The following is a 12,967-nucleotide window of genomic DNA, read 5'->3' as shown; positions in this document are numbered from 1 at the left end:
AACCCTGTGTGGGTGGAACAGTGAGTGACAGACGTTTTTTGAAAATATATCGTTATTAAAGAACTACTAAAGTATTTTTAGTTACATCTATGAACATTGGTGTTTGACTCCTCAATTACAAATTTAAAAATACCTGTTTCAGTACTTCTCGAAACTAAGACAGGGGATGAAATAGGGGATGAGATTTTAATGAAGATATTTTGTTATGAAAGCATACATAAAGCTAAATGTATGAAAACTTAAATTTGGCTTTTCAGTTAGGCATACAAAATATGTTTGTTTTTGGAAATTCAACCCCTTTGAAGGTGAAATTGGGGTTGAAAATTTCTATCGAAATATTTCATTGTGCAAACATTTTTGGAGCTATATCTATGAAAATTTGTTCATAGCTTATCTTTTAGAAATAAAATACACTGATCTCACTGTTTTTGTGAATTCAACCTCTGAAGGTGTGAAATAAGAGATGAAATGTGCTATAAAAATATATTATTGTGACAGCATTTTTAAAGCTAAATCTTTATAAATTGATGTTTGGCTTCTGAGTTAGGGATAAAAAGGTACATATTTCACTGTTTTTGAAAATTCTACACCCAGAGGACGAGGGAATAGAGTCAGACTGCTTCACAGACTCATCAACACCCATCCCACTCCGTTTAAGATACAATCTTGAAGTTTAAACAGGGTGTGAATCTCATACTGTATGCATCATTTAAGAAAAGATCTTCCAAAATTCCACTCCTAAAGGGATGAGACGAGGATGAAAGACTTTTTGAGAATATGTCGCTATTAAGAGAATTTTGAAGCTAGAGTTACGAAAAAAGGTATACGGTTCCTGAGTAAGAAAATAAAAAATATGTGTTAGTGTATTGTTTGTAAATTCAACCACTAACTGGGTAAAATGGTGGATGAAAGGCTTTTTGAAAATAAATATTTGCTAAGGAACTACTATAGGGTTCTTATGGCTATGTCTAAGATGTATATATATGAAAGTGCTGGCGCCAAGACTAAAAAGTCTCAGATTTAAAATTAAAAATTTAGTTTTGTTTTTTCCCCTATTTAAAAAGTTATCTACAGCCTTGAAAGAAATTTTTATGTAATTAAAATAAATTATTCAATCAAAATTTAATATCCAAAAAACTGAGATAAAAAATACAAAATTCTAAAATTTATTCAAATTCAATAATATGAAAGCTACACTCTTTATTCTGTTTTTTACCTCAATAAATAAAATTTAATCCAACAATTTTCTTTAATTGAGCATCATCTTATTAAAAGAAAGCAGGTGTTGACAGATGTGAAAATTACTGAACTATTAGTTTAATAAGACACAGCTGCAAAATACTAACGTGAATTCTTTATAGACAAATGGAAAAACTGGTAGAAGCCAACCTCAGGGAAGATCAGTTTCGATTCCACAGAAATGTTGGAACACATGAGGAAATACTGACCCTACGACTTATCTTAGAAAATAGATTAAGGAAAGGCTAACCTACATCTCTAGCATTTGTAGGCTTAGAGAAATCTTTCAACAATGGTGAGTGGAACACTCTCTTTCAAATTCTAAAGGTGGCAGGGGTAATATACAGGAAGCAAAAGGCTATTTACATTTTTTACAGAAACCAGATGGCAGTTATAAGAGTTGAGGGGTATGATAGGGAAGCAGTGGTTGGGAAGGGAGTGAGACAGGGTTGTAGCCTATCCCCAATGTTATTCAATCTCTATATTGAGCAAGCAATAAAAGAAACAAAAGAAAGGTTTGGAGTAGGTATTAAAATCCATGGAGAAGAAATAAAAACTTTGAGGTTCGCCGAGGACATTGTAATTAGTCAGAGACAGCAAAGGACTTGGAAGAGCAGCTGAATGGAATGGACAGTGTTTCTGAAGAGTTTCTGAAGAAGAGAAATTTGTTAACATCGAGTATTGATTTAAGTGTTAGGAAGTCGTAAAAATTAACCAATAATACTTAACGCAAAATAATTTAATATCACTATCAATAACAATCTTCTTTAATGCACCTATTAGGTTTTTTATTGAATAAATTTATCCAAATTTATCGATTTATATTGGGCAACAGGAAATTTTATCGTTTCTGATTAGTGTATCATTATTTCTTTTCATATTAGTATTTGAGTTAAAAATGTTGATAAAAAATCGTGATCATATTGTATATGTCTTTTATTAGAACAGTTTATATTTTTCACGAAACAGATATATTATTACTAAACTGCAATAATCCACTCATTTATATTAATAAAATTATGTTAATAAATGACAGACTGGGAAGCAAAAATAAGAAATCCTGAAGAAATTTAAAAAATAGATGTGGTACACTTTTAACACATTCTATTTGATGTTCAATTATAACACCAAGTGATTGTGAACAACATTAATGATGGTTAATTATATTATAGCTCTAGGATGGTTAAACGGAAATAAAAGTTAACCATTTGTACTTTTATTATAAGAGTGTACATCAAAGTAGCCAGAATTTATAAAATGATGTGAAGTAACTGAAGATAAAATTAATTAAAACATGTTAATTTAATTGAGAATAATAATGAAATTATTCCATTAGGAGAATGTGATATTAATTCAAGTGTTGCTTTTGATGATTTCATTCTTAAACATCAAGATAGAGTAAGGAACTATTTTACTATAGTCTGAAATGTACAAATATAATGTTTTGACTTAGAACAAGCTTATTCAAAAATACTGCAACAATGAGTTAGAGATTATCTTAATTTTACAAGGCTTTTCAGAGATGATGATACAAATTTAAATCATATTTATCATAAATTTTTGGGGAAGATTTAAAATTTGACGATTTTATGAGAATTGTGTAGTAAATGTTGGAATAAAAATAAAAATCTGGTTTTATAACAATAGATATGACAAAACAGTTTAATGATAAAGATAAAAGATGAAGAACATATTAGACTTCAGACATTAAATGTAATGACATTGAATATAAAATTGTAGAAGATAAAAATGTTGGAGATTTACATTGAACATAGATCTTTAACAAAAATATTGAACACAATATAAATATAAAATCGTTGATTGTAAAAATGTTGAATGTAAAGAATAAACATAAAATTAGAAATTAGTAATATACTTTTAGTGCGTAATAAATGTTTTCAAAATATGTCCTATAAGTTATTAAAAAAGCTAAACGAAATAGCAAAATAAAAGAACAATTTAAAGAAAAGTTTGGAAAATGGAAAAAGAAGCTACCAAGAAAAAATTATGAAAAATTTAAAAAAATGATCAACCAGTTATCGATAGAATTGAACAATTTAAACAAGGAATTGAACGTTTGAATAAGAATGTAATAAAAACAATTGAAGGAATTAGAGAAGTAGAAACACAATTGGTTCCTTATAATAAACATTATTTAGAAGATTTTAACGATATTACAACAACTAAACAATAATATTGTGATGAAAGAGATTATACCTTAAGGGAATCAGAAATACATGACTTATTGAATAAATAAGAAGAAGAAGTTAATGTTAGAAGAAAATGAAATGACAAAGATGTTAAAAAAATAAATACAAATGAAAGAATGTTAAAATTGATCAGTAATAGAGAAGATTCTGTTTTTCAATTATGACGTGGTGGTACTATTTATTATATTGTTAAATATTCAGATGAATTCTATGGTGATAAATTGAACATTTGTGAAAAAGAATGCAAAAGCCTTATGCCTTAATGATTCTTTCAACTGAAGAACCAATTACTCAGAATGATTTAGGTAAACAAATTGATTCTTTGGATTTACAAAAGTATGCTATAAGTTTATTCGGCTCAAAAGAAGGTAGAAAAGCATAAAAAAAACAAAGATATAGCTAAAAATTTACTAATCAGTCATCTAATTTTGACATAGAAGAACTAGTTAAACAACTAAAAATTAAATATTGAATTGCTCCCTCTGTTTATTGATTGGATAGCCACTGAATTGCTATTTATTTATTTAATGGGATAATAATAATTATTAAAAGGTGGCAATTCTATTTAAACACTGTTTTTGCTCTTTCGATTGTTGCGAGTCAGTGATAGTGCAATGCTGCTCACTTTGGAGAATAAACATTTTATGAGAATTATTTGGTCCAGGAAACACTTTTGCGATCATGGTTGCGATTTAGACGGTATTCGCATAATTGTACTGATTAAAAGTTTCCAAAAGACGCAGATTCGATTCAAGCTGCGTGCACTTCTGCGCGTATAATTAAAATATTCACAACACGTAGCTTAACAAAAAGAAATATGCGAATCACAACTGTGATCAAACGAAGAAAATATATGATAACATAAACGTTCTTCGCTGCTTTCAGGACAGTCTCGCATTAGACCTTGCAATTTTTAGTTATAGGAAATCACAAGGCGTTTACAGCCTTTATACCTTCACATCGATTAAGGAACTTTTCCTTCTCTACTGACCAGTACGAGAACAAAATTCAGACTCGACAAAATGTCTTACATCGAATTATTACATGCTTAACCCTTAACAATCATATATAGTTTCGTAGTGCAAACAATTCTAATTTATTCCGTGCACTAGAAAATCTTTGATACATTGAGCACAATAATGAATATAATAAAATACTTAATACATTTTTAATATCATGAATACTTCTTTAAATAATGAAAATAAGGTTTGACATCGTCGTAATATTAATTGTCATCGTTGTAGCACTACAATATTTTCGTGGCGTTTTTATTATTAAAGAATTGCCTGATAAAACAAAAATTTACAATAGCGAAAAGAAAATTTATATACATCTCATCATGTTGGTTCTCATTGGATTTGTTATTATAAGAATAAAAGTACAAAATTCTCTATGATTGATTTGATAGTCATATCCTATAACACTAAATTATTTATGAAAAAAAAGTGTGATATTCAAACATGGAAGGGATACAAAAATCACTCAATATAGTTTCGGTCATTTGTGTTTGTTTGTTTTAAAACAATAATGTCTGAATTATTAGTTTAAAAATATTATAAAATGAATAAATGGACATGTTTGGAAATAAGTTCTGTGCTCAATTCAATAACGATTAACAAAAAATAAAACTTAATCAATCACTACAAAAAAAATCAGAAATGAATCAGCTGAAAAGTGGACGATTTTCAGTCAAAAATTAAAAATATTGAATCAACCATAGATCCAAAAACTCAGAAAGAATTGACATCTGAATTTTAAAATGTAAAATTATAATTACTGACTCCAGAATAAAAATTTAAAGATATTCAATCATCAGTAGATATCATCGATCATGCAATTAAAAAAATTCAGAAAAAATTAAATGTCATTTTTAAAGTAGCTAGGGGTTACATTATAATGAAGTTAGAAGTGCTCTCAATGTAAATGATCCAGCCGATTTAAAAGATGCAGGGAACAGTCAATATTTAGTTTCTTGATTTAAACAAATGGTTTCTATAGCAGAATATAGTCATATTTCAATGTAGTAGAATAATTATGTCAGTGAAACGACTCTCATGAACTTACTAAAATTATTCTAATTACTTACATTACAAAAAAAGAAACAGAAACAGTTTTCATTAATTCTGAAAAAAGTTTTCACTTCATATTTACGTGCATTTCACAATCTTGAAGTTGAAGTATATGATGAACAAATAATTTAATTCGCTGTTTTGACTGGAGGTGAAAATGCATAATTTCAATGGATATGATTTTATTCTTAAAAATGTTGTTTATTTGGTCACAATATAAACAAAGATTTAACAATTGATCTTTCCATGAGTGTTTTTGACAAATTTACCAATAGCTCCTGACATCTGGTCAGTACAAATATTTTGCTTCTCAAATTTCCTATATATAAATTTAAAAGATTCTGTTGAAACTTTTCCAGTTACATCAAGTTGATTGTATTTGGTGATATAATTTAACTATTTTTTCCCCTTGATAAATATGTAACCAGAATCATGTCTACTATTTTAAATGTGAAAAATTAACTAAAACTCATAATCCTCATAGAGAACAACTAAAAACGGAAATCAAAAAAGTGGTCTTTGTTCGGTTAATAAAAAAAGTAAATTTGTTAAAATGTTTGAAGACAATGAATTGAAAATTTGTGATATGATTATTAATGAATTACAGAAACCAAATAGAAGAAATTTTGAAAGACAGAATATAGTTTCTTTTGGAATAGTCTACTCTGTTAAAAATGTGTTTGAGTTTAGGAAAAAATTTACAAAAAGGTAATGTTCATGAATTTTGTAATTCATAATTTCAAGATTTATGAAAAAATTCAATACTAATAATTTTTCAACAGGTAGTGAATTAAAAGCATCCTTTGTTGAACAATTTAATAGAAAACTAAAAGAAAAATGTGGGAAAAGGTTGTCATATCAGGAAATTAAAATATGTTGAATTAAGTTGGAAATTATTTGTGCAGACAATAATACAAAACATTCAACAATAGGTACTAACGCTAATTATATAACTGGAGATCACGTAAGTATATGTAAATGAAAATAAATTTCGAAAAAGGATAGTCAGAAATTTTTGTAATTGACATTATTTCTACTAATTTTGACACATCTAATTTGAAAGGCTTAAATGATGAACAGTAATGAAAACTAATTTCACATATGTTTATCTCTCTGAAAAATCTATAAATAAGAAAGTTAATAAAGTATATGTTAATTGCATAGGTTTTGATAATTCCCACAATCGATGGGTATATAGAAGTAATACAGTGTTTTGAAATGTTAATAAACTATTTGATGTGTAAATGGAGTTAGTTACAGAAAATTTAAATATGTATGTTATTGAACATAATATTTAATATGCTTACAGTTTTATTAAATATATACAGTATATTTAATTATTTAAATGAAGGTCAAAGACATTATTTAAGTTCAGAATAATTTTAAATCTGAATTAATGGTATATACTGGTTTTAATGAATTTTGTTTATTAGATTTATACAAAAATCGCTATGAATGTTGTTTAAAATTTAACCTTGAAAAAAGTAACTGGAAATTTAATTTCATTTTCTATGAAATGTCACTAAGATTAATTACACAGTCATATGATTATCCTCATAAATAATTATCCAAAGTATTGTATTCATGTTGATAAGAAACTACATTCAAATTTTATTTATTCAGTGGAAAAAATTTATTGAGTTTAGAATATAGTTAAATCTTAAAACTTTTTCATAATTTGTATGTCATTTTCCAATATTGTTTATTTGTTTGTCAACATTTTTAAGAGTTTTCAAGTAACATAATACTCATAATTGAAATTATTATCATGTGAAGTAACAAAAGTAGTTCTTATATATCCATCAATGTTCAAGGAACAAAAGTTCTAACAACTATGTATTTGTGCATTTCTTTCACGTAATGCTACTATTGTTCTATCACATATTTTGTCTGATTTTATATATAATTATCCTTAGTTTTTTTACATTTTTGTAGACTTTATTTTGCCTTCATTTAGTTGTTTTACATTTATCGTTATTTTATGTTCACCATGTTTCCGAATTGATGGTAAAACTTCTTCATAAAACCAGTCTTGAAATATGCTAGGAAATGGGATAGGTGAATTAATTATTAACGTGAATTAATACATTTTTTATGAGGATGAATATCTTTACATAGCAATGGGTTATTGCTCTTTAAATTTTTGTATATTTCATAATATTTTCCTTGATATGTTGGTTTACACCCTAGGTATGACCAACTTGAGTTGCATAAAACTGTGGATTATTTATTTATCAATAATTATTACGACTTTCTTGTTGTTATATTTAATTATGTTACATATCAGATCTAAAAACGACTATATATATAATAACTCTTTAAATTTTATTTTCTTATATTCTAATGAATATTTCTTTATATGTGGAAAGTGAAACTAAACTTATTTTTCTATTTTGCAATCACGAAATACAAATTCAATAGGAACTAAAAATTGTGAATAAGAATACACCTTCAACAATTAGTTGTACTGATTGTATGAAAAAGAAGCATAAATAACGTAATGAAAATAAAAATGTACATATATAAGAACTGATTAGCAACTGGAATAAAGAAACATTAACTTGTGAAAATTGTGAAAAAATTATAAATACTTCTAATTATATTCATGACTGCCACTATAATAATTCAAAAAAGAGGAAATTATTTTCAATTATCAAACATAGTATCAAAAAGTTGAATGTTGTTGTCGAACATTGGTTGGTAAAGCATTTCTGCACACACATCATAAATTACCATATTAAAAAATATTTAAAACTGATTAATTTTTTATTATTTGTTTTATTCATGTTTCATGCAACTGTTCAATTTCCATAATAAATTGTTGTTAACATCAATCATTTTATTTCTCTTTAAATTATAATGAACATAGGTTAATGCATTAAGTGCTTCTTGCAATGTATTACATTTATCATCCTCAAAACTGAAAAGATTTTTATTACATTCAACTGAAAAAAATTCATGCATAAATAATCTAAATAAATTCATTTCTCGATGTTAGTTCATTTTGTTACCTAAATAGTTTTCAAAATCATCAAAATTAATAGCACATTTTATTACAGATGTTGCAACTCCTTTTGAATTTTCCCTCCATTATCAGCAACTTAATAAGATATATTTCCGATCTTATACTAATATGCTCTATCCACATTTTCCACAATTTTTATCATTTATTTTTCCTAAAACGTATTTGCTTAGTTGTAGAATTCCATAAATATTATCTTTTGAATAATTACTTTTGTTAAAATCGTTTATAATCTATTATATATTTTTACAAAATTCTGCCTTTCTTACTTCACAAATAAAAAATCCTGTATCCATATTACATAGGTAAATGTTTTCTCTCTATTTTGGTTTCATAATATTAAAACGAAAATCATCCACTTTCCTTTTTGATATATCTAGAATTCTCAATCCAATATAAATCAGTTCATTGAATTCTGCTATTGTTTGTTTCATATGAACTGCAACTAGATTCTCTGAAAATATAGCAGTATGTTCATAATTTGGTTTTGAAATATACTTAGTATGTTTTTCTGAACAGTTATAATTTTAATCTTTGTCTGTTTGTAACCCTCGATTGTCTGTAACTGAATTGTCTTTACCTTATAGACACGTTCTCAAATAATTTTTTTTGATTTTGTTCCCATGTCTATATTGAAATTAATGTATGTTTTCATTAGCCATATTGATCCAATGATAATACTCTATGAATTGTTTTAAATTAATGCTTATTCTGATATTAAAAAGACTTTTTGTAATTATTTAATGTTGTTAATAATTTATACCCTCCTTCTGCTGCTATGGGCAAATCTTTGCATCAATCACATAATATTTTGGGTATTCAAATGGACTTCTATTATATAAAAATATTATTTTATTATCATCTGGTATTTTAAGAATTTAAATTAAAAATTATGGCACTACCCAACGATATACATGTAAGTAGGCTGTTTTTGTTTTCTTTATGTAGGTAGGCTGTTTATGTTTTCTTATTGGCAATGTTACGTAGCGCTCTATATGAAAATCACTGGCTGTGTTGTGTACAGTCTGTGGCTAGTTTGCGTTGTTGTCTGCCATTGTAGTGTTGGGCAGCGGCAGCTGGATGTGAACAGCGCGTAGCGTTGCGCAGTTGGAGGTGAGCCGCCAGCAGTGGTGGATGTGGGGAGAGAGATGGCGGAGTTTTGAAATTGAACTGCTATATATATTATGATTATTAAGGTAAATACAGTGTTTGTTCTCTATTAAAATCTTTCATTTGCTAACTATCCCTATCAGTAGTTAGTGACTTCTGTAGTTTGAATCTTTTATTTAGCTGGCAGTAGTGGTGCTTGCTGTATTGCAGTAGCCTCGCTGTATTGCAGTAGTTCGAGTAACGAAGATTTTTGGTGAGGTAAGTGATTTGTGAAACGTATAGGTTAATGTTAGTCAGGGCGATTCCTTTGTAGGGTTTTCTGAAAGTCAGATTGCGTTGTGTTAAAAAAATATTGTGTATCAGTTTAAGCACAGTCGTGTATAAATTGTTCTAAGGGGACGTTACATGTAATAAGCTACATTCACTATGATGAGGAATACTGTTATCCTCAAATATAATTGGCATTAATAATATGTTATTTACCTTGTAATTATACTTAGACATTATTTATTCTGTTTTGTTTTAATGCTCATGTGTTAAGTTGATGATTCAAAAGTTATTCTGATCGTTTATGTATCTACTTATCTCATAATTCCTGTAACATTGATGTATATGTTTATTTCTATTCTGTTGTAAAGCCTGTACTACAAATGTTATCTGTATTGTTATGTTCTTTAATGATGTATTTTGTACCCTTGTAATTGTATTCTCATGTTATAATATTGTAATTGACACCAGTTCATCAATTTAAGTAACTTGAAAGTTACATTTCACTGCACACGTTTCTGTTGGTCACAGTAATGCACAATATGTGAGAAGTTGGGACTGTTGTGTTTGCATGTGTGTTAATAATTCAGCAAGGGACTGGATAACAGCATTGCTGGTTCTAAGGACAATTCCAAAAACTTTGTGAGTGCACAAGTGGTGATTATGGACTTGCTATATTAACTGCAACACTCTTCAATGGTGATTGTGCACCCGCACAGTCACAACAGATGGCTGCTGACCATCTCTACAAGGACTGCAGTGGGTCTGCATCTTTGATGACTTACCAGTACCATTATTTCTACAAGGACTATAGTGGGTCTACACCTTTGCTGACTCACCAATACCATTATTTCTACAAGGACTGCAGTGGGTCTGCACCTCTCGTGGCCCACCAATACCACAATCTCTACCAGGACTACAGTGGGTCTACTCTGTGATGACCTACCTATCAATATTCATCAACTTCGACTGACTCTGCTGTGGGTTTGCTCTGTTGTGGCCCATTACCTGTCAGAATGTCAAGAGTCAGCACTGTCTTTCTGTTGGAAGGACAACACTACTTCTTCAAGACTGCATGGACATCCACTACTTCCGTGTGCATTGTCTTTTACTGCTCAGACTTTGATAAAAGAAATAGCAGTTTTACTGTGATGAATGATCAGGACTGTCTTTATGGACTGCGAGAAAATTTTAGCTTTTGACCACCATTGTATTAATAAGTGTGTGCATTTGATATCTTTGTTATTGTAATTATGAAAAATTTTATCGACTCATTATTGGCCACTGGCCAAAACAATTTGTAAAATTTTTTGTGGGGAGCATGGGGGCTATGTAAGTAGGCTGTTTATGTTTTCTTTATGTAAGTAGGCTGTTTATGTTTTCTTATTGGCAACGTTACGTAGCGCTCTATATGAAAATCACTGGCTGTGTTGTGTGCAGTCTGTGGCTAGTTTGCATTGTCATCTGCCATTGTAGTGTTGGGCAGCGGCAGCTGGATGTGAACAGCGCATAGCGTTGCGCAGTTGGAGGTGAGCCGCCAGCAGTGGTGGATGTGGGGAGAGAGGTGGCGGAGTTTTGAAATTGAACTGCTATATATATTATGATTATTAAGGTAAATACAGTGTTTGTTCTCTATTAAAATCTTTCATTTGCTAACTATCCCTATCAGTAGTTAGTGACTTCCATAGTTTGAATCTTTTATTTAGCTGGCTGTAGTGGCGCTCGCTGTATTGCAGTAGCCTCGCTGTATTGCAGTAGTTCGAGTAACGAAGATTTTCGGTGAGGTAAGTGATTTGTGAAACGTATAGGTTAATGTTAGTCAGGGCCATTCCTTTGTAGGGATTTCTGAAAGTCAGATTGCGTTGCGCTAAAAAAATATTATGTGTCAGTTTAAGCACAGTCGTGTATAAATAGTTCTAAGGGGATGTTACATACATTATTTGCGTGTAAACGTCCAATATTATTAGACTGTTTTTATGGCTCAAAATGTTTGATATATTTATTATTTTATTTAGCATATCTTTTAATACCTCAAGAAATTCAACCTCTAATGTCTTTTTAAAGAATTAAAGACATATTATAATCGTTTAATAAATCCAATACAATTTTTGTTGTTTTGAATATACAGTCCGAAGATTAATTAGAAGCTGTAAAATACCAATATGGATTGAGTTTATAGGATTCAATATATGTACCTCTAAAATTTTCGAAAATATTTTCTAAAATTAAAACATGAGATGCATTATCTTGTATATTGATTAAAATTTTTAATATTGAATTTCTTGCATGATTATAAACTTCAAAGAAACATTTTTTTGATTAATTGTGTTTCTTCCCATTTTTGTTCGAATTCGTTTACTTGTAAGGATGAACTCCTATTTCACCTATTAAATCTACTTGTTCCCTTTAAAATATTTTGCTATTTCTCTGAATTGGTCTTTTTTTTAAGTTTGACAGATATTTTATTAACACTTGAAGGCACAAATTTCAGTGTATCCAAAAAAGTTAATGTTAATCCATCTGTACTCAAAGAAATGCATGTTTGTTCATTATAGTGGAATACCATTAATATAGCCTTGATCTATCGCAAATTTTTTAATAAAGAAATGGACATTGTAATTTGTTAACTTATGCATATAAACTGGAAAAAATGACTTTGGTCATTCCCTTTTTTCCTCTCTAGTAAATTTCATTTCGCAAATTAAGCAAGTTTATGAGTTAATACAAGGTATTTTATTTCCATTCACAATCACTGTAATATTTTGGTCATATATTTCAGATACTTCTTTATATCCTTGTCTTAACAATTCCATGAATTTTTTGCTGTATCTTTATCAGTATATGCTACAGTGCTAACAACTTTTAAAAGATGTTCAAAATTAGTATAGGTTACAAAAGCTACTCATAATGAATTATTATAATATTTTAACTTAATTTTCTCATCTTCTACATGCTCCGTTTTTTACTTCTTTGTATTATTTGCATTCATTTTGGTAATTGTCTAATTTTTCTTGTGAATACAAATATATCAAACATCTATACAAGGATAA

Source organism: Schistocerca cancellata, chromosome 7, assembly GCF_023864275.1.
Source record: "Schistocerca cancellata isolate TAMUIC-IGC-003103 chromosome 7, iqSchCanc2.1, whole genome shotgun sequence".
NCBI lineage: Eukaryota > Metazoa > Arthropoda > Insecta > Orthoptera > Acrididae > Schistocerca > Schistocerca cancellata.
This window is presented reverse-complemented; position numbering follows the sequence as displayed.